Genomic DNA, 23,409 nt, shown 5'->3' with positions numbered 1-23,409 from the left:
GAAGAGTAGTCTGACACTAAAGTACACCAGCTAGATCAAGGACATTTCTATCCATTCTGGCTCATTAGACTTAAGACAACAAGGTCAGCTATGTTAAATTTAATCACAGGGCTTCCTAGAGTGTATGATAAATGTGTTGGCTAATTTTTCTTACCATATTCCAGATAATATATCACCCACACCTTGAGAGGTAGCTTGCTTGTATTTTAAGTATCCACTCACTTATGGTCAGTTAAGATAAATCTTTATTGTTTTTCAACTATGATGAGCCAAATTCATCAGAGGCATTTACCTCTTTCCTCCCTTACTGAAAACAGAGGAGTTGCAGTTCCTGTATGTTAGCACTCAGTTTGTTATCATCTTTGTAATGGAAAAATAAACTGAGCTATCTATGCTAAATTAAATCAGGCAAAATAAATAAACAAGCAAGGTTTTTCTTTGTTGTAGGTAAAGAGTCCATGTCCAAATGGAAAAAGGTAATTAGTTTTAAACTCCTTGGGAGAAAACAGTGTCTTTTTGTACTCTGTCTGTAAGGTCCCTAACACAGTGGGTGTCTGCTCTACACCTATGACTTCTATGCACTACAGTAACACAAATAATCAACATTAATAATGCTATGAAAATTAGGTAACATTGAGCCTTCTTGGGTGCTTTTGCTTGCAAAGAGGAAAAAAGCTGATTTAAATATCTGTGCCTCCATGTGCTTCCTCAAAACAGCCTCCAGACGGTACCAGCCACGACAGACCAAGGAAGGGGCTGGCCTGGAGGAATGAGATGCTGTGAATGCTGTGGGGATAGGCCAAAGAGGAAAGGGACAACATGTTAGGCCAGCTAGGAGTGTCACTGGGAGGCAGTAGAGGCAAAGTGTGGGATGTGGGCAGATAAAAATTTGAGGACCCTCTGTTGGGAAAGGGAAGATCTGGCACATCACTCACAGAAAAATAACCCCCCAAAACAAGCAAAAGGCCCACAACACAAGTGAGGCTTCCGGCTCCTCAACATTACACTGTGGCAGCAGAGATTCATAAACATCCCGGTTCCAAAAAGGCTCCTTCTTGATCCTACATGGCTTCTCTAACCAAAAAAGATCTTTCCACCCTCATCATCTTCAGCATTCTCCTATTGGAGGTTACCCAATAAAGATTACCCAACTAGAGGTTACCCTCTAATTGTAAGGAATACAATGCAACTCCCCTACAGACTCCCTGCTCAAGATCCCAGCAACCTTGATATCGGAACAGCCTCACTCTGGAGCCCTGGCAAACTCATTATTGTCCTTGATGTAGGCCACCTTGGTTTTAGGCAGGCCACCTCGGTCTTAGGCAAGGCCCCAGGATTGCCTCGAAAATAGATGACAGCCTCTGCCTTAAGATGTCATAGCAAATGCCATCTGTTCCACAAGTGCTCAGCCAGGGTCACCAGGATGATTCCCTCCTATCAGAAACTGATCCACTATTTTTCCTGAGCCCAGCTAAATAAGCCTGCAGAACAAGCTTATTGAACACATGGCCTCTGTTACGGCCTTGACTCTGACTCAATCAGTCAGACTCAATCAGTCAGACAGCCATCCTGTCATACGCAGTAACCGAAAAAAGCTCCTAGGCCATCAACAGTCCAAGCAAAGAATAAGATGGATAAATCAGAACTTGCCTATAAATGAATACCCTACAACTTTCTAACAGAGAGCAGGAAGAGAGAACAGGTAAACCAGCCTGTTGGCTGGCCAATGAAGAGTCATGTACTGAACGGTGTAGAGACACAATACCCAATTCGTCATAAATTTAATGGGATTAAGATTATCCCCAAAAGATGACATAAACACCTTTGAACTTGTGTAGCGCCATATGCAGGTACAGTGCTTTGTGTTAAGCATACTCAGCTGTACTGTCTGGCAGAACTATCACCTGAAAATTCTTTTCACTGACACGATTCTAGAAGAAAACCACTGTTTTTGAGGGCGGAACTCGCACCATCTGTGGAGGCCCTTAACTCCTCTGTTTGCTGCTTAAAATTCTTTCTCCTTAACTATTTTTCCCTTCTTTTTTCCTTGCCAAATCAGTGGTTTATTACCTCTAGGGGTTTACTTGCAGACCTCATTTGAGTCTCCAGTTGGCACAAGTGTCCTTATAATTTGGGTAATGATGTACATAAGTGCATGACATGGATTATTTGAAAGGACCCAGATAATGAGCTATTAAAACTGGGAAATGGACTTGCCCAATAGAGCAACAGACTGGAATTCACAGGAGATAGATCCCATTTATGACTCTGACACTATCTCTCTGCATGACCTCAGAGAAGTCACTTAATTTTGTTTTGCCTTAGTCCTTATGTCAAGAAAACAGAAGACACATGCTTTTGGAACGCGCTTCAACACTTGCAGATGAAATGTGTTAGGACATTGCTGGAGACTCATTCAATCAGCATCCTTACTATTAACACAATAAATCTACCATTATCCTAGGGAGAATTCTTACCAAGGGGAATTATACTTTATAAGCAAAAAGACAAAATAAAACTAAGGGTAAATGAAAGCGTATTTATCCCTTGCTTTAGGCACATCCAGTCTCTGCAAGGTCCATCCTATTAATCGTTCATCATGACAGAGGCATTGCTATGTTGATTCCACACAACAGACAACTTGATCTAGGGATGACATGACACATAACACCTCTCCACCCTCCCAACTACAGATCCTATAAATCTTATGTAAGATACTCAAAAATAATGAAAAACGAACACGCATTAAAGCAATCCACTGATTACACTGAAATTCTTGACTTCAGCTAGGTTCTCTCTGAGAGATGTTAAGACAGAAGCTTGGTGTTATTTCACTGAAGCAACAAGAAGAAGGACAATATACATCCTGCTCCTGAGGGAACAGGAAAAAAATGGCTATCGAATATGCCTACATCATGCTTATAAGAGACCTTTAGTACCACTATAACTAAAGGGACCAGCTCCCTCAACACAATGAAGCAGGTTTGGCTAGGTTGTAAGGAGTGCTTCTAAACTAATTACTCTCTTGGGAAGTGGAGGAAAGACCCTCTGAGGACCTCTGCAACAGCAGAAATACTGGATGACACCACACCCTGCCTAAGCCTCAGAAGACTACACCTTTAACAGTACATGACGCTTAAGCACCAAATTGTACACACACCATGGGGAGACCGCCTTACCTTCACAGAGGTCTTAGCGGTCCAATAAGGGAACCATCACATTCTCCTTTGACTGTCAAAGAGGGTACAAAGCTAGGAATCAAAATCTGGTTACCTGGCTCAAATGTACTGTTGAGCATATGACCCTGGTGTTAAGTGGCATATACAGTTCTATAAGCCTTTTCCTGGCTCTCGGCACTGGGGTGAAGTTCAGCCCAAGAAAAAAGAAACAACTAGTTTGAAGAAACATTTCAAGAACAATTGCCAGGTACATAGCAGCAAGTGAAAAGTCAAGCTCAATTTTCTGCAACAGTATCTGAGATACTACAATCATTTCACTGTAATTCATTGTACATCTTAGATACGCTGGCACAATAACTAGGAGGCAGGTAATTTCTTATGAGTTAGAATTTTTCAGCAGCAGTAGATGAGATTTGAAACCTGTCTATGCACTGCTCTGCAATTAGCTGAATTATGTGCACCAGGACAAATGAGTATTAAAATGCTAACAATGTGACTGAGTAGAACTTGACATTCACTTCAGCCCTCCGTTTTCCCACTGGTATATGAAGAAAAACAGATTGCTTTAAGGTCAGCTGATTACGCCTTTGTATTTGTACCACCTTTTTCTATGGAGGTTCCCATACTTTGTAGAAAACTGGGGAGATAACTTGACCGCAGGTAATAAGGCCTTCAGAAGACACAATCCTCAATTCCCATCAGCCTTAAACACAGACAGTGCAAGCTGCTCTCTATTTTCGGTGCAGGAAGGAAAAAGAAGTAGTATATCCAATTAAAAGAGCAGGGGACTATTTAGGCAAGTGAAGTCAGGGAGCCATTTGATGCAAATCTCTCTTGTGTTACCAAAGCCGAGGCAGCTATGCTGATTTACACCAACAGATGAATACTGGACATGAATTAGGATTTTGCTCCGACCACCTGTTACAAGGTCTCTCCACTTAAAGTTCCCTGGGGTTCTTTAATGACTAGTAGTCAGCTTTTTCTCAGTTTTTATGCCTCCTCCAAAAGACAACACACCAAGAGGTTTGTACAATATGGATACTCCTAACCTCATGCTGGGGTGTTGATTCAGTAAAGATTTGGCAGACCATTGATTCATTTTACTGAATTACCAACAACCTTTCTTAAGCACACTAACTTTTCCTAGGACTTCTACTGTCCAAATACTTATCTACTTCGTTAAAAAAATCTGATCAATTTGTGAGCTCTGCAGACGAAGACGTGCCAAGTTTAATTCATGAGCAAGGAACCTGCATAAACAACTCAAGTCCAAACACTAAAAAATGGATTAAAAAAACCTTGTGCTAACACCCACTGGGAGTTGTTGAATAGATAACAATTTTTTGCTAGTGAAGACATTTTACCGTTCAGTGCATTTTCCCTGTCAAGTTCTGGGACAGATTCGAACAGATGCACAAAATAAGTTTGAAATGTACTTCCTATCCTATAGCGACAGCCAGGATCGTTCCAGGGTGTCACGTCTTCCACATAGCACAGTACTAATATCCTGTTTTAAACTCTTAGAAGAAGACATGATGAAGAAGACAGATTGTCAGTCTTTCCATCCAGAATTCCTATATTAATTTGCTAATCTGAGAAACCAGTCTAAATTACTCAAGAATTATTTTATGGCTATTTGAACGTCCTTCAGCCCCCAACCTGAGAAGACTGTCTATTCATTTTACACTGAGTGCATTGAGTTCATAACTGCACAAGGGTTTCCGTTAGACTGCAAACTTAGTGATTCAGACGACTCATAGGATGGTAGCGAATAGAGAGTAGACATTGTGAATGTTGTATCAAGCAATCCAATTCCATCAATAACCAAATGCCATTGTAATTTGAAGCCTCACTCACGGCCCTTGTGAAACAGGTTGATGGTGCTAGTTCATTTTTTGGTATGCATGTGTTCTGATCTACTAGCATCATCCTTACAGTACATCTGGCTACTGACTTCACATTCCTGAAAAGCATCTGCTTGCCTGCAGCCAAGACACCCATTTTATGCTCAGTCGTTTGCAGCTGATACACTGAAGATGCACAGCTCTCTTATAGACTCGTTTTCTCTGAATTAAAAGTCAAGCATATATATATATATATATATATATATATTTATTTATTTATTATATAAAATGAAATGGCGCCTAACATAGCCTGACAAGTTTTGTTGGTTTATTTGTTTGTTTTTAAATAAGGGAAGCAGAGGAGACATCGGCTCATGTAAGCAGAACACCGTTTCTCCCCCTTGCCTCCCTGTTGGAGGACCTGACACCGGGGCTGGGACAGGGGTTTTATGTTCACTGTGTCATTTCATGCAACCTTCTGAAAAAACATAAACGCCCAAGGTGGCATCTTGAGAGAGAAAAATCAAGGAAAAGCCTGTGCTCAGAAAAAAAAATCAGGACAAAGCAGTGTTCAAAGGCTTCCTTCAGGACACCAGGACAAGCTGCTGTACTTGGAGATTGTCGTGGCCAGTCCAGATGTCTGGTCACGCTGACATAAAAATCAGACTAGGTATCATCTAGTTAACTCATCAACAGCCTCAGCAAGGAGGCTTGTGACTGAACAAATACAAAGATGGTTCATTTTCTCACACACAGAGGGGGTTTGGGGCATATCGGCAAGGCAGTAAGTCCGCACAACTCCTGTTAATGCTATCTCTATTTTTAGAATTAGAATAACTTTCCAGCACTGTCATTCCAGAGCTTTACGTTTAGGTCACGCTGAGCCTCTGGCCTGTAAAGGGAAGAACCAAGTCCTTTGTCCCTTATGGCTGAATCCTCACTAAGTTTAATGGGACAGAGCCTCGTTGGTGTTTAAAAAAACACAGCAAGAAGAACCTAAACATAGCACTCAACTGTGTAAGACAAGGCAGATTGCCTGGGATGAGGAGAAGGGAGACAGGGCAACCTCAGAAGCAGAGCAAAAAAAACCCCAAAGTAATGCCATTTTGTAGGATACTGACTGGCACCTGTTCTTCTCCCTAATGGTTTTTTTGCACTATGTAAGGCAAAAGAAAAGGAGATAGAGAAAGCCCACGTTTCTTTCCCTGAATTTAGACAGCACTTTGGTGAAAGGCCGTTAGGATGCTGCAGGATGGTGTGAGCACCCCTCTGTTCATTTAAAAGCCCTGTCGGTGATCCTGAGGCAAACTCAAGGGCACTCAGTGTGTGCATGTGTATTTGTCCAGTAGAAAAAGTCAGGTTTTTGTGTTCACTCTCCATGACGGACCCTTTCACAACCTGAGTGCTGCGGCCGTTCCCTATAGTGCCTTTAATTTCCTTGCTTTCTGTTTTCTTAAGAGAAGTTTTCTTTTTATAGAATATTATTTTTTAGTTCTAATTTTCAAAGGCTTTCACTGCGAGGAGCTTTTCTCTGCTGACATGCTTGTGGGGGGCCTTTGGCTTTCATTTAACATTCCAGCTGGGTTTCTGGGGCATCAGTTTAAGTGCAGAATCCCCCCAGGAATAACAAATAATCCATTTTATTCCCTTTAATATTTTCGGTACGCTTCCTTACTTTCAACCGGGCAGACACGCTTAGTAAGCACCACTGGCTACCTCTGTGAGCGACTCCTCCACTCTCCCACTTGCAAACACAGAAAGTACAAAAAACAGATTTTGCTTCAGAGGTGGCAGCGGTAGGGGAGCACAAGCCGAGGAACGGTCAAGCCTGTTATTGCCAAAATACAGGAACCCAAGCCAGAGCTCAAGGAAAATAAACAGGCTGTTGAAAAAGAAGGTGAAAAGGGAAGGAAAGTTCTGCTGCCTCAGGGAAAATATTTCACGATTTGCTTCAGTGTCTCAGCCTCTCTTCAAGGAAGCATTATGGCAGGTAAGTTCATTCATACTGAGGAGAATATCAAAATATGTGCTTGAAGTTGAGCAAACACCTAAGTTGGCATTTTTTTTTCTGAACTGGTCTTCTACACTGCCTACTAAGGTAAAGCAATTTTTTTTTTAATTTTTACTATTCAGTCATTTCTTCCCTAGCCAGCTGAGGAGACATTACTGACTTTGACATTTAATCCCTCTCATTTATTCCATTTTCCTACAGAATATTCACCTGTGTGCCTGACCATCTTCTCCTTCTCCCCTGACCACACATACATGCCCCAGATATCTAACCTGCCAATGCAATTCCAGTGTCTGACTTTGAGTTCCCCTCCTTGTATACCAAGTGCAATGGCTGAATGGCAAACCAGTGTAAAACAACAATACAAAACACAGTAAAATAAGTGTAAATACAAGCCCCAGCCTCTCTTTACCACTTTCACCCTACATAATTATTTACACCACTGCAACACTAAATATGTATATTTAACACTATTGCTGAGAGTTCTCAGCATTCACTCTGAACCACTTTGCAAAGATGCAAGTGACAAAGTAAGACTGAGAAAAAATAATAATCATGAAGCCTTGGTCTACTCCTGTTCCTCACCACACATTACTCTCCTTCAGGGGAACTGCTCTGATTTACGTCTGGGAGAGCAAGAATTGAGCAGGAAAAGATGCAAGTCTGACTGGTAGACGATTGCTCCTCTGCAGCTGGCAGGGCAGCCGCTACTCCAAACTGTTGCAGAAGCACAAATTTGTTCACAGAGGAGGGGAAAAGGCCTCTGTGTTACCCAGAGCTGAAGTATAAACCTGAGGCAAGCAGCCTAGCGTGCAACTGATACCTGACAGATGCCTCACAAGCAATCATTTTTGTTTGTGGAGGGACGAGTATGGCTTGGGCACGTTCATTTGAGTTTTGCTACCTTGGTGTCTTCGGGTGCATGATCATAACCTGGCTACAAGTGATGCAACTCTGGTAGGTATGATTTGGGGGGTGTGGGGAACGACTCCTTGGTGTGGCATGGGATGGGATAAGGGTGAGGTCGGATAAGGTGCCATGCCTCCAAGTTTCCCCAGGCATATCTTTTTCTAGCTGGAAATTCTGAGGTAAAGAAACTGGAGGTCTTAAGCCACTGGTCCATGGTTTCCGACATCCAGCAAAGGTTGCTAGACATCTGGAAATCTTGGACTCTCAGTTTATGCACAGATGAAGATTAGATCAGCTCTACAAGACATGCATAATCCGATTATCAACGTGCCTGAAACGTGGCAGAGTTATGCCCGTATGTTACGAGACGTGAGTGGGCCCAGAGGCTGGCCACTGGCATGGGAGATGGAGAGGGTCGGTATTTCTCTCCAGGAAATTCCAGAAAAAGCAGGACTCTGGCTGTGCCATCTGAAGGGGCATTGTACTTGCAAAGCCCTGCCAAAGCTGCTCAGCAGGGCAGTCCCTGTGAGCAGGGAATATTCCCCTTGCGCTCCAAAGTAGCCAGGTTCATGGCACTGCGCTATGTCCCCACAGCCGCCTATAAAGACGGACTGTGTTACAGCAAGAAGCCTTCCTTGCCATGCTAACAGGGCTGAAAATGCACCCCTGCATGCCCTGAACAGGCTGAGGGAGAACACGCTTCCAGATACAGTATTTTCTGCAGCGTCCCTTAGGAGTAGAAGAGATTTCCGCCACTTTCACACTGCGCTATACTCAGACATGTGATTTATTTGAGATTAGTTGAGTTATAGGTTACACTGGCTGTACCAAAATCAGATGCAAGCTCATATTCCACAACATCCATATGTGGGTGCTTGATCGGAGAGAAATGGCAAAACTCTTACCTACATCAAGGAGTTGGCAGGCAAAAATAAAATCAGTAAGTAGGGAACACTACTCACCAGGGACTATCTCAAAAATGTGCCAGAATCAGATGCTGTGCTGTGCCGAAGCGCCTGTAACGCCATGTGGTCAGTGGACACAGTTTTAGGAAGAAGTGGAATTCCTCAGTTTTCCTCAAACTTTGGCCTGTGTCATTGGCAAAGGTGAAACCTTCATTGAGTGTATGCTGGTATATTGTGAGTCTGAAAAGTTTTGTAGAACAGCCTCCAACCAAAGAAAAAGTATGAATTCTCTAACTCCATTTCACTCCATGGAGCCTAAATGCCTTCAAGGAATCATTCAAGATTGGTGGTATTTAGCAGAGAAGTGTTGTAAACAAACACTTAAATGAATATTAGGCACTTTTAAACAATACATCATTAATCACTACCCCCAACAAAGCCATTTTAAGTGCAGCTCATTTCTTTAAAACGCTGTGCAAAACTACTTGAGTTTCAAACACCCATCTGAGGACAACTGCCAAGAAGCTCAAAGCAGGAAACCAAACTTCCAGAGTCCTGTGCAGAAACAGGTAGGACCTTCTGATGCTCTCCTCAGGGCCTCTGAAGGGCCAAATGTATAAAGTTTGAAGAATTAGAATAAAGGCTGTAACCTTACTAGGCGTAAGACAACTGGTGAGCTGGTTTTCTTTGGGGTATTTCTCACGCCTTTTTTAAATAAAGTTATTTTTATTTCCCTGCTTTCCACTGACAGACATACTTGTGTTGCTGTCTAAGCTAGGAACCCATGAAGTTGTCTCTCTACCCTCACATTTCAGAAAGTTACTCTTTGTCCTTCTGTGAAGTAAAGCCATTAGGCTTTTCCCTGGGAACCACACTTATAGCAGATATCTTGACAGCAGATAAGTGCCTTGTTCTCATACTTATCAGGCTTCAGTCAGAATGATTTTTGAAAACATACAGCATTAGGCATATAGTATAATAACATTATGGATTAAGCTCCATATATGCTATAAAGAAACCATTTTTCATTAAGCCATTTCCAACCCAACTGCATTCACTCAGGGCACTTAATCACGCACACTGAATATAAATCACTTAGAAGCTCTATAAATCATGTTGGTCACTGACCCCTCACCCCGGCCGAAAAAATAAAGTATTAATTTTAAAATGAGCAGAAAAAAAACTAGCACTTCCTTCATTTTCATTGCCCAGCGCAACGTAATTCAACTGTAAACTCTGTAAAGAGGCAGGTGTTCAGATCTGAGATATCACTTCCTAGAAGTGGTCAGGAATTTCTAGGTTAAAGTTTCCTTATGCCTCTACCCATAATGAAAAAAACAGTGATCTGTCAAAACTGATATTGACTGATGGGAAAGGTTTGTTTTCAACAAGTCTTTCAGCTTAAAAAAAAATTCAGAAGGACCTTTGAATGACCAAGAATGGCTGTTTTGACATTTTTAAAGGGAAAAGTTTTATTTTCTAATTGAAAGAAACAAACAAAAGAGCCACATTCATTTTGTGCTAAGAGGCGGCAAATACTTAGAAAGGTCAAAATCAAAATATACTCTTTGAACGTTATTAAAGTAAAATATTTAGTTTGGCCCCATCTTGATTTTATTTTGGGGATTTTCATCCAAGTTTTAAGTGGACCTTTCATCCCTGGTGCAAGATAGGAAAAATACTGAAATTCCTGAGCACTCTGACAGGGTAGGGAGACTTATTCCTGCCGAGGTTCAGGAGCTCTTGCTCCTGCTCTAATTCCACCAGAAGGGCACACAATGTCATCTATTTCTTAACTGAAAAGATGATTGAAAATAGGAATGAAATTACTCGTCGGCTTTAATTCTCAAGAGCCTGACACCTGCCTGGACACTTACAGGTAAGATCCAACACACAGAAAGTCACATCCTCAGCTTGGGTAAATTGGAGCAGCTGATGGGCAGCAGAGATGAACTGATTGACTTGGGCTGGGTGTCAGCCTTTATCTTAGATCTGTCACGTACTGGTGTAGACATCTGCTAAGGTAACAAATCAGGCCCTATGTCTAAATGCAAGGGTAAGCTATACTGGGTAGCGCTCCCTGTCTTGCCCACTGCTCTGTTAAGCTGCTTTTTCTCCATTAATGTACCTTCTGAGTCCATTTTAAAGAGAAACTAACAAGTCAGCCATTGATTTACCACGGGACACATTAGCAGCAGGCATTTAAAACTGCAGACCATTTACTTCAGCTGTATTATGGCCCTGCTGGTATCAATCACCATAACATCACAGACATTAGCAGAACTGCATCAATTTATATGAGCTGAGGACCTGCCTTCTTACCTTTACTGGGGTATTTGCAGTAATTCATATTCTTAAGACTTGATTTGGAGAGTGGTTGTTTGCAGCTGGACCCCTTGCAGAGCCCCAGTGAAATAAAATTAGGTGAAGCAATTTCTAAGGCATTTTAAGGCCATTAAACACGGCCCGAAAAGTGATTAACATTGTTTGCATGATTTACTGACCTGACTGAGCACAGTTTGGTTGAAAATGGCTTAATCAAAAATACTTTTACTTGCAGCAAGGAGAGGACTTACTCCATGCTTTCAAAAACACCAATTTTAGCCAAATACAAAGGGCCAAATACAGAAATTTTGATCATCGCCAAAGTTTTGACTGGAGGTATTCTTCTAAGGAAGAAACATGGGTCCTATTCCGCATCAAACCCTGAAGCTAGCAGGTCTCCAGGTCTCCATCCATGAAGCGCTCTGCAGTATCAGAGCATTCCTAAGGGAAACCCTCAGTTAATGCAGTCAAATTTCAAACCTACAGGAGAAAAGGACCCAAAGCCAAGGATCTGTGGAATCACTGCAGTATATCATATACTTCCCCCGTCTCTCTTCCCCCAACGGTCTCCTCCATAGCCTTTCCAAAATAAGGAAAATCACTTTAGTACATACCTACACAGCTCCCTATCAAAGATGAAGAAAACACCTTAAGCGTCAGAGATATCATGTGCAACACTCCCTAATCCAAATAAAGTTTTCTGATAGTGTCCCTCTGTTATTGTTTTTTTTAATACGAGAGGGGTGCGCAGAACACTTGGAAGGCTGGTTCAAATTGCTCAGATTGTGCACCAAATTAAAAATCACCCCATTGAACAATTCTCTGGCCTAGATTTGTTTGCTCCCACTGCCAGATGCAACCTAGTTGCACCTGCTCACCTTCTGATTCAGAAGCGAGCTGGCAACACCTGTTCTGATTTAATTCAATGAGGGTAAATTACTGCGTGTCCCCTAGCAGCAAGGATCCATTATCTGTAACTATATTATCTGCAGCGTACTAAACATTCGCTCTGAACATACTTACAGGAAGATAAGCAAAATAATAAGAAGCATCTCAGTAAGCAGTTGCCAATCTAAGTTTTTCCCTCTCCAAGAGCACCTAGCAGTGCAGGAGGGAGGGAGGAAAAGTGGGTTTGCCAACAGGCTTTTGCAGTCTGTAGATGAATGCAGATAACAAATCTGTGCTGATGGATGAGGAATTTGTAGGTCTATTCAGGAGGACATCAGCAGGAGGTGAAGGACTTGTTTTGGTTGTGAGCAAAAAAAACATATAATGGCTGCAACTGCGGGAGAGAGATCCGGTGCGGCTCATGGAGTTGGACCATCGTGTTTCTTCAGCAGGCATCCACTAAAGCCACATGAGCAGTGACAAGAGGGAGCTCTGTGGGGTTTCGCTGCTGTGGGTCACACAGCTGTGCCATCCACTGCTTTGGCAACGGTGGTTTGCAGGACTCCTGAGACCCCCCAGGCTCCTGTTGGGCTTCTCACTGGGGTTTGAGGAGTTTGAACAAAATCACAAGGGAAACAAAAACCTCTTTTGGCAGAGGAGGAAAACAGATCCAAGCTGCTCTGAAAGGAGATGCAGATTATGTGTGAAACATACAGGCCCAGCTTTAGAACGGATTTCATTTTCAAGTCTCCTGAAGTCTGCAGTGACAGCTGATGTGTCAGCAAGCAGCGTCAGGCTGGCCCTCTCCCGAACAAGCCCACTTCCCAGCCTGTAAGTATTTTTCTCTCTTCCTCGTTTCTTCTCGTCCCATAAACTCTCAAGCCCCTTGCAGACAACGCAGGGGCAAGCACCTTGCAGTTCCCGCTTTTCACCCATCTGTTAGCAAACCCACACTCACATTCTGGCTCAACTTCCATCCCCAAACCAGGCAACAGATACAAAAAAATACCAAGCAGGGATGTTTGCTCAGAGATGCGTCTCCCAGAGGACCTCAGCATGGCACCTGTGTTCACACTGCTCTGCTGTCCCTGGACAGGACCCCCTACACCTTCACTTCACCCCTGTTTCTACAGCAGTCTCAAACACTGTATCCGCACCTACCAAGGACGCAGCAGGAAACAGAGCAGTTTCACTTGCTGTTCACCACTTCCCCTTTAATTCAGCTGCACCTTCCCCGGCCCCTGCCTTTTTTTTTTTTTTTTTTTTTAAATCAGCTGAGCTTTGCAAAGCTTTACAGTGAAATCGCAACCAACCAAAGATCATCTAAGGGGAGAACTACCTCAGAGGTGCCAGGAGAGCACAAAAACTTACATCAGCTTTCGTGCAGGCACAGCAGCTGACATCCGACACAGTGCAACAAGCAACCAAACCCAAAGCTATTTGGCGGTGACCTACACATCTGCTGTAGTGAGAACTAGGGCCTTAGGGCACAGTTCAAATCTGGCTGGTTTGAACAGGAAAAAGCAACATCACCCGTTCTCTCTTACAATACGTCCACCTGTGACGCAGCTAGGATTAGGAGTGGGGCCATACCTATTATAACACCCTATGTTATAAAATAGAACTCTAAAATGACAACGTGGGGTTCTGTACCTAGTACTGGATTACACAGACTTTGTGTGCAAGTGAAAAAGTTTTTTTTTTATATTTTTTCCTAACTTCTAGACTGATTGTTCATTCTGCAGTCCCATGAAGTCAAGCCCGAACGCTTCTGCTCTATATCTCTTTATGAGCAAGAAATATTCCTTAAACAAAACCTTTCCCTGAGCAATACTAGACTGACATCATGAATTTAGAAACTGCGATATAGAAAAAGAAATTTCACATGTAAAGGAACAAGGATTGGGATTTACCGGTGACTTGAAGGTGCAGAATTAATTTAAAAGAGGGAGAAATCAAGGCTGCCATTAAGGTAATGAGTCTGGGGAACATGCAAAGAGGAATTTGTGATGGAGTGAATAAGGAATATGTTTTTTGCCACAATGAATTTAAGTGAGTGGCAATGATACATGAAAAGGTAGACACTAGGGAGGCAGGCAGAGGTGGGATGGTAATCTGAAATGTATTGACACAGAGATCTGAGTTGCACCAATGCAGGGACAGCAGGAAGCAGACGGGAGAGAAGAGCTGTTGAGATCCCAATGGCAAGGCAAGAGGTAAGGAGCACCACAGGAGAAGAGTAGTGGTGAGGAGGAGAGACTTATGATGGAGAAGGCTCAAGGAGGACAGAGATTTGAGAAGGACAAGGGTTCTACTAGTATCAAAAGGGGTAAAGAAGTTCAAGAATGATATATCCCAAACAAGGATGGCCTCAGAGTGAGCTTCTATAAAGGGAGCAGCTTGGTGTGGGACTCCTATGTCAGGAGATGTAATTCAGTTACAGGCTTTCAGTAACAAAAGGACTGCAACTCTAATGTATGTTTTCCTGTTATCGCTTTTGATCGAACCACAAGCAGCGCTCCCTTCTCCTGCTGAAATAAGCTGTAAGCAGTAGTCAGGGTGTTTCTCCATTCTCCTGTGAAATGGCAGTCCTTTTTCTTGCACAATTGAGAAAGTTGACTGGATTGTGGGGTAGCTTTTTGTTTTTCTTTTATTTGTTTGTTTTTGGGGTTTTTTTGGGGGAAAAAAGTCTGCTGACTTTGGCAGCATGACTTTAGGAGGTTCCTCATTTCTCTGAAGGTCTTGTACTATTTCCCTGAGACATAAAACCAATTCACACTGGAAAGTTCACACTGATGCAAAGCAAGATGAGACAGAGGCTAAGAATCCCCTTGTGACACATCTGTAATGACACAAGTACAGGAAGCAGTCAGAAATTTCATAGGGTAAGTCCTAGAAATAGAGTGGGATAAGGGGAGTTTCTACTACCATAGAGGGAAGCCTCTCACATTCAAAATTGGGAACAATGAGTTCCCGGAGGTGAACGATTCATAACAGACAGAAAGAATTCAGAAAGGAGAGAGTAATTTCCTTTGGGAAGTATTTTCACTGAAATTGGCCCAACTTCATAAAACCGAGGAAGCTATGTTTTTTCCTACAACAAATCTGCTTCACAGCAAATCAGTCAGGCCTACAACTGAGTAAGGAGTTCCACTGCGAGGAGGAATAACTGAGCAGGAAGCCAGCTCACTTCTGGGCCCTGCAGGACAGGGGAAAAATACAACTCAGTGGGGCACTTAGCCAAAACATTAGCTTTTTTGGATAGTTCATGAAGACCTAAGTCAGCTTTCAGGAATTTCTGAGTGTAAGTGCATCTATTTTGAGGTACGCAAGAAGACAAGGAGTCTGGTGTCTGATGAAAAGAGAAAGGAAAATCCAGAGAAGTAACAAGCGAAACCCACTGCTCACTGTAAATCCCAGTTCTGAAATGTGAAAGTTCAAAGACACTTTACAATGTCCTGCTGAAAATCCCTAGAGTAATCCAAGGAAAGGAGGGTGCATTCATCTTCTTTCTCTTCCTCTCTCTCTCTCCCACACACACACTCAAACAGGTTTGTGCGTACATGCACATCTACTCCTTGGGATCAAAACAGGTACAAATGGTAGCAAAGCCTTAATTCCTCAATGCAGAAGTGTGTCCATACGTAATGCTGAGATACAACATCCTTCAGTGAAGTGCTGGTCTGACAGCGAGACATCCTGAATAACATCATCTGCTGCAGAGGAAATAGCATTGCATGAGTGCAGAACCATTGCTTTTATCAATAAAACCAAATAATTGGAGAAGACAGAGTGTTTTCTTGTCATTGTCAAAGAGACGTATGAAGGGAAGTGATCTTCATTATTATCTTACAGAGCTGGACATGCTCACATACATTGCCACATAGGCAATCATTGGTATATCTGGACATTTACCCAGCCTAATTGTCTAGGTCATGTTGTTTTTCACATACATTAGGCTTTTCCTCATAATTCTATATAAAACAATCAAGGTACAGAGTCCTCAACACTGTCCCAGTGTTCTCAGTGATTAAGAAAAGGGATGCACATTTTCATTCAATTATACTGTTTCCTCCAGCAATGCTGGGACATTGGGTAAGAGACTGCTGTGCCAATCACCTTCTCCATAACACTTAGGAGTCCCTGGAAACACTGCTGTGACAAGCATCTCATTGAGGATTGTGATATTCCGTATTACAAATACATAATTACATAATAATTACATATATTACATAATACAAATCACTACTACATCAGACAAAGAAAGCCCTTCTCATTGTCAAGCGCATGGGTCTAATTCAATTTTTTACAACACAATGCTCTCTGGAGTGAGCAAATTCACTTTGGCTTTCTACAGAGTACAATTATAGGCTTTATGCAAAAGAGTTCGAAGAAGGATTTAACAGTACCTCTCTGTAAATTATACTCGAGGGTTTGCGTTTGCCCCTCTATTTGATGTGGCGGAAAAAGAAACAATTGCACAGAACGGGGCTTGAAGAAAACGTTTCAATAAAAAAAAATGCAACTCAAGAAAATGCTCCACATAGTTCATAGAGCAGGTATATGCAGAGCTGATCAGTGGCAGACTTGCAGACAGGCAAGAAATCAGGGGGAATTACGGAACCGGAAGAGAAAGAGGGAATGATCTAGCTATTTTTCAAGGGTTCCAGTTAATACTGGTATGATGCACTCCGGAGATGACAGTGTGCCCGCCTGTTTCCTAATGACTATATTTGATTCTGCAGCTGACAGAAAGAAGCAGATGCAGCTTCTAAGAGGCTGGGCCACTGCACCTACTGTTACAATTTACAACAGTAATACATCTATAGAGAAAAGTTTGCTCATTCAGCACAGTCCTACTTCTCTTGATTAGTTCAGACACTATCCAGGTTTTTCTTACCATTTTTTGTTCATTTTAAGCACACTTGCCCTTCTCTGCCGCAGTCTGACCTGGCTACGTTTGGAGAACACACACCTCTAAACCTTTTTTACTTTTATACTGTGAAGCCTAATGAGCACCTTCATTAAAAATCTAAGACATCATGAAGGTATAGCTTCTTACATTGTCAATTCTTAATGGGAAACAAAGCGTATATGGTACTATAAGTCTTGCATTTGATTTCCCTGCAGTGAAGCAAGAGAGGGAAGAGAAGCAAGCAAAGCAATAAACAGCTGCTTCATTTTTTCTTTCTTTCTTTCATAGCTGGATGGTCTTCATGCACCTGCTTCACATGTCAAGTGATGTGTGTTCCCTCCAGCCCCCTAATACGTTACAGTCTAGAAATGATACCCACATCTTCCAAACACTCTATTTTATTCTCTCACCATAAATTATCGTTTCACCAGATGCGACCCTCGGTTAGATATATCTCAACCTTTACACTGTACCTCTCCAGCCTTTATCAAGGCTATTCTAAAGGGCAGGCATATTCGATTTAATAGTCTTTTTACTTTTCCCTTCGCTTTTTCTGTCTTTTGTGACTTAATCAATCTTCTTCTCTCTTTTCTCCCATTTTTGCTTGAGAACTATTTTTATTCTTGCTCCTGCCTGCATCTTCTTTCTCTCTAACAACCTGCCAGCAAATAGCATTTTCTGTGTTGACACAGCTCCTTCCCGTCTGATCGCAGACCTGAGGCATTAGTGTAACTTTGTTCTGCCTTGGAGTTAGGGACAGGGGTTATCACCTTCGAGGTCGTGACTTGGAAACAGATAAACTGCTCTTAGAAATGGGACTGCTGCTCTCAAACCAGCGCTTCAGGGTACTGCACTGAATCCTTGCTACCTTGTCCTCAAAAATATCCCTGCGTTTAGGTGTTCATCGGCTGGTTAGGATGATGGTCTTGTGTCTCTGACACGGCCGTAGCACCTCTTTCCCTCTGGTAGTTACACATACATACACATAATTTCTTCCACAACCACCCCCATGAGCAAGGTCCTCTCACTGCTGGTGGTGACAAGTGGGAGCCAGAAGGCATCCCTCAATTCAGGGCCCACTCATTTCCAAGGGGTAGACACCAGCCGAGGTTTGTGCACCTTGTTGGAAACGCGGCTAGCCCACCTTTAAATCCCCTGAAATGCTAAACACCTCTTCCCGTGCTGGTCACCTTCACTCTGCACAACAGCAAGCCAACGCAGTGATGGAGAGCTTTTTCCTTTCTAAGTATGTACGGAAGACACTGCTCAGATAAGGACTTACTACCCTAGAGCTAAGATATCTGATTTCTCCCCCTTCCCTTCTTGTTTGTATTTTCTCCCCTTAACAGAAGGGTCATTTCTGCAGCCCCTGCAGTCAGTAGGAATTTTACTGTAGAGATCATCAGTTACAACACGACTTATAAATACAAAATGTCTGCGCAGATCTGTCAAGTCTCTTCTTTGCTGGGTGACACTCACCCGTCTGCCCCCTGTCCCCAATCCCTCTGCCCTTCCCGCATGTCCTTGTCCCCAGGCCAGCAGCGCACTCATTCCCGTGGTGGTGTCAAAGCTGCTCTCCAGGTGTGGCTTCCCTCTACACTGGTGTTGCTTCCTCTCCTGCCACCCTCTGTGGAGAGGGGACTCGGAGTGAGTTACGCCACTCAGCCTGCCAGAGGACTCGGCAGGCTGCGCCAGGCTTCCTGTGATTTAAATCTACAGCACATTTCAGTGCCCGTGGTGACTAACTGACAACCCAGGGCAAGGGCAGGTGTTGTTACTAAAGCTGCCTCCTAGTCCCAGGGATGCATCTACAGGGCAGGGCTGTATTTACTCATGCGCTGCTGAAGCTACCTACACACTCAACACCATGGGAGCAATTAGACATCAAAGCAAAAGTCTGTCCGGTATCAGATCCAAGAGCAGGATTTAATAGCTTGTTTGGTGCTTCAGAAGAAGGTGTTTCAGCTTGCAACCCTACAGAAGCTTGCACGGTTCCATAATGTTTTATAGAATTTTATTCTATTTGGTCAATGGCTGCTTTTAGGAGTGAATCTTGCTCAAATGAGGATGTGCAAATCCCTTTTCTCCGCCAGCCTCTGCTCTGGTGGGTCTTATAACAGGGCAGTGTAATGGGATTGGGGAGTAAAAAGAGGTCAGGGATGGAGGGCTGTGAAGAGGGGGAAAAAAAACACCTTTCTTGGCAGCTGTGCGGCTGCACATCTCGTCTCAAGCTGCCCACCCCCAGCATGAAGTGGCAGTGAAAAGCCTCTCCGCATACCAAGTGTGCACAAGTGCTGTGGCAGGAGACGGTGGGTTAATAAGGTGACGGAAGCTGTCCTAATTCACCCCTTTTCTCTGTATCACTTTCCTTTCACCTTTCTCCCAGGTAGAGCTGACTTATGCTAAACTAGGAAAGCACAGAAGTCAAAATGCAAAAGTGCAGGCAGGTTTTAATAAGAGGACACTCCTGTGTTTTTGGAAACCTCTAATTTTATGTCAAAAAATTCCAGTCTGTCTAACTGTCTGTCTTCTTAGATTAGCTTTCAGGAAGTTTCAATTTCTTTCTAAACTCCAGTATTTTCTCTGTAAGCCTGTCCTGATGAGGTCCTGTGACTTGCATAGCAAGCACTTCTTTTAAACATCAGACCACGGCCACTCCAAGCTGATGTGAAATCCTCTATCAAATCAATGTACTGGAGGCCCGGAAAGAGTCAACAATCGCTGTGTGTGGTCTCCTCTGACCCACTCCTATGCTATGCCATTTGAGGTAGTAAAGGCAATATGCGTGCTAAGCAGAGGGGATGTAGGATAACACAGAATAGGCACTTGGTGGTTAAACAGCAGGTAAAATGGGAAAATGCTCTCCTGCTGATGAGGGTATAAACAAGATGGAGAAGTCATTAATTATAGAAGGAGGCAAGTAAAGCTGAGTGAACAATCAGAATATATACCTTGGGAAACTTTCCTGAAGTTACATGTTCCATTTTTCTCTTAGAAGCTCAGCCCTTTAGCAGCAAGTCTACCTTAAAGACCATGAATACCTTTAAAACTAGGACTAAGGTACTTCCAAGAATACATTTCTACCAAAGGCAAAACATTACTGGCACAGATTTCATGTGGAAAAAAATTAATCCCCACTTTTTTTGTCCCACGCTTGCTCAATTTGGCCTCCACTGCTTCTCAGGCAATGCAAACAGCTCCTGTTCCCATGGGAATATTCGAACTCAGAGAGCTCTGGTGTTTCACCACAGGTTTCAGGAGAACTATCCCACATTTGCCAACTTCAAAAGCTTCTATTTATATCTTCCAGAATGACAAGATCTTCACGTTTCGTTCCAACAAACCTATATTTTTCTGGAAAAGTAATGAAATGTGGCTACCACTTGGTAAGGCCATGACTCTGCAAATATATTCAGGTAGCTAAATCTGTCTGGCGTCCTAAAATAATCCAGGAAATGATGGCATAAAAACTGAATGTAAAAGTTGCCAAGATCAGAGAAAGCACATTTCTCTTATACCTATTTGGACCTCCATGTATACATCAGTAGAAGATTAGCTTTTACATCGTACATCATGTTTTAGTACTTAAAAAAAAAAAAAAAAAGAGCTGTTTAAATATTTTCTTAACTGTTAAAGGGGATTTCTTTTTATAGTGCAGATAATTAAATATTGAAGACTGATCCATTTGATACAGAGAGAATAAAAGATTTGAAGAATTTTAAATAAAAATATAACCCAAACACTATCTGAACTGACTACTGTACTCTTTGAAATTTAAGGCTTATATTTTATCCCTATTTCTATAAAGTCTTCCACAGTTAATGGCTCTGCATATTTATAGCATTTAAATTAGTTACTTGCATTCTCCCATATTGCAGTGTACTAGAAACTTATCAAAGGGGGGGAAAAAGTCTGAAAATAAGATTTAAAGTTAAAATGAAGTCTCTTCCATAGTTTCCTTCAAGAGTTAGGGCATGTAACAATTTGTCAGATTATAATGCACTGTGTTATCTCCTAGTCCAATAGTAATAAAAAGGTGATTTGATGAAAAAAGAGAACTTTACTGCAGCTTCACTCTAAGTTTCTCTGTAGCCAAATCACTTTTCTGTATGTAATATAAAAGGGATTTGGACTGTACAGCAATGTAATGAGAGAAAAATTGCAGAGTTTGGTGTCTCCAGATCCTTCAGGTATCTACTATAGCCATCAATTCAACAAATCACTTAAACATGTGCCTATTCGCAGCACTGGCTGTAGTCTTAGTGGGCTTAAGCATGTGCTTAATGTTTTGTGACATTAAAACTTGCAATAAATAGTAATAATTGTGTTTTAATTTGGTTTGTTGCTACTACTGTTGATAAATGTACATGTCACTGCCTCCAGTAACAGATGGCCTTAAAGATCTTGTGGCCTTAAAGATTACTCCACAAGCAGAAAACCCACTGAAGTGCATTAGTATGTGCTTCTGAAATAAACATATTAGCTCTTGCTAGCCTCAGTGACGTTGCTTGTTTGCATTTTTAGCTGCAGTTTTGTCAGCTTCTTCCCACATCTTCTCCCCACAATCCCTCCACAGCAAAGTCTTCCCCAACTATGATGGTCCCAAGAGCAGGTCATTACAAGAAGGACCTTCTGCTTCAAGAGCAGTGCACAACAGTGGCTGCCAAAGGAAATGTGGGAACATGACAATGAGGCCAAGCCATGGAGAGAGTCATGGGGAAGAGAGTAATGGTTTAGGAAACAGTTGTGTAAAGTACTCAGAGACTCAGTAATACATGCTTAACTTTCCAAGCCACAAAGGTCAAGAGGGTTTAACAGTAGGTAACATGCATAAACCCAATCCTGAAAGCAGGTCACCATATACAACAACATGAAAGGTCTTTAAGAGGTATTTTTCTTTCCTAAGTTCTTTCTCATCCATACATACACACGTCAGATTTTGAGAGATATGGCCATTTTTAGATAGGGATAGATTTAGGCCTTAGTTTGCATTAGCAATGCAAGCTGCCAGGTCAAGTGTGTGTCCTCTCCACTCTCCCCCTCCTTTTACTCCCCGCTCCCCTTTTAGATCGGGGCTGCATCCACTTCTGAAGAAAGGAAGCATATTTCAAATCTACAGGAAACGGGAGATTATCATTGCTATGGTTCTCTCCAAAATTCAGATAATTGATTAATGAACTTTTCCCCTCTGCTCATTTGTAGCAGCAGGAGGAGATGGATGTAATTATGACACTCATAACTGGAGATGCAGTATTCTGTGGTTACGTCAACCAAAAACTGGAAAGAGGAATGCACATGTCATGGGGCTTTTAATTACTTGTCAAACCTCAGGAATGGAAAGGGTATCAATAACACATCTCCACAAGCTGTGCTATTTGCAATCTTCTCGTTTCTATGCAAAGTGTGACAGTACAGAAGCTACAATAATAGATGCCCCAGATGATTCCTGCTGTTATGGCTGAGCCTAACTGTAATCTCAGGTTCAGAGATGTTTACATATCACCACATATCTGATCAAGTTCACTGCAGCACAGGCTTAATCTATTTGTCACCCACCTCGTATCGAAGGTCAGCAGCAGACAAAATATTTGCAAGCACATTGTTTGCAATATCAATTTCACAGAGAGTTCATCTGCATGAAAGTAAGTTATCTTCAGGAGAAGGGATTTTAGAGCATAATTTAGCTATAATATGATCCCCTTTTCTTCCTTTTCATCCCAAGCGACTGTTTTACACGCATGTGAATGACTTACCAAACCTTCTTCCTTGTCCTCCTCTTTACAAAGAAAACACAGCAACACACACAAGCTCATAGTTAGGTTCCCTAAAGAGCATGAAATTTATAGATCTCAAGGAGACTGCAGACAAATGGATCTCTTTCCTCTGATAGGTACAGAAATCCACAGATATAGTCGCCATGACAGAAATCAGGGTTTAACCCTATGCCTCAGCAAGAATGGGCACTTGAGCCCAAGTGTGCTATCCAGCAGCACAGACCTCCAGTATTCAGGAAACAAATCCATGGCCCCTGTCTCCAGAGAGTACTGTAACTTTAGTTCGCCTGCGTTGAAATCTCTAGTATTTATGGGATTAAATCAAGCCTTAGCTCATCGGTGCATTCAATTCATTCAGTAATCAATCACCGTAAAACATTCTAAGCAAAAAGAAAGGTGTAATTTGTAACTAAAGTCAGAAGAAAAGGAAACAAAAATCAATATTAGAATATTAGCAAGTGTGGGCAAGAGTTTCCAATGCAGGATTACCAACAGGATAAACATATACGCTTAGAAAATAATTAAATACAAAGCTAAAACATCTTGGGAAGATATGTAACAACAGGAATGACATTTAGGAAGACAAAAGTCGTGAACAACATGAAATGGAGAAAATGGGAACCATTTTTGTTTTGCTTTGCAACTACTCTGCCAAGTTT

This window comes from Struthio camelus, chromosome 1 (genome assembly GCF_040807025.1).
Source record: "Struthio camelus isolate bStrCam1 chromosome 1, bStrCam1.hap1, whole genome shotgun sequence".
NCBI classification, from domain to species: domain Eukaryota; kingdom Metazoa; phylum Chordata; class Aves; order Struthioniformes; family Struthionidae; genus Struthio; species Struthio camelus.
The sequence above is the reverse complement of the archived record's forward strand: the minus strand, read 5'-3'. Positions refer to the sequence as shown.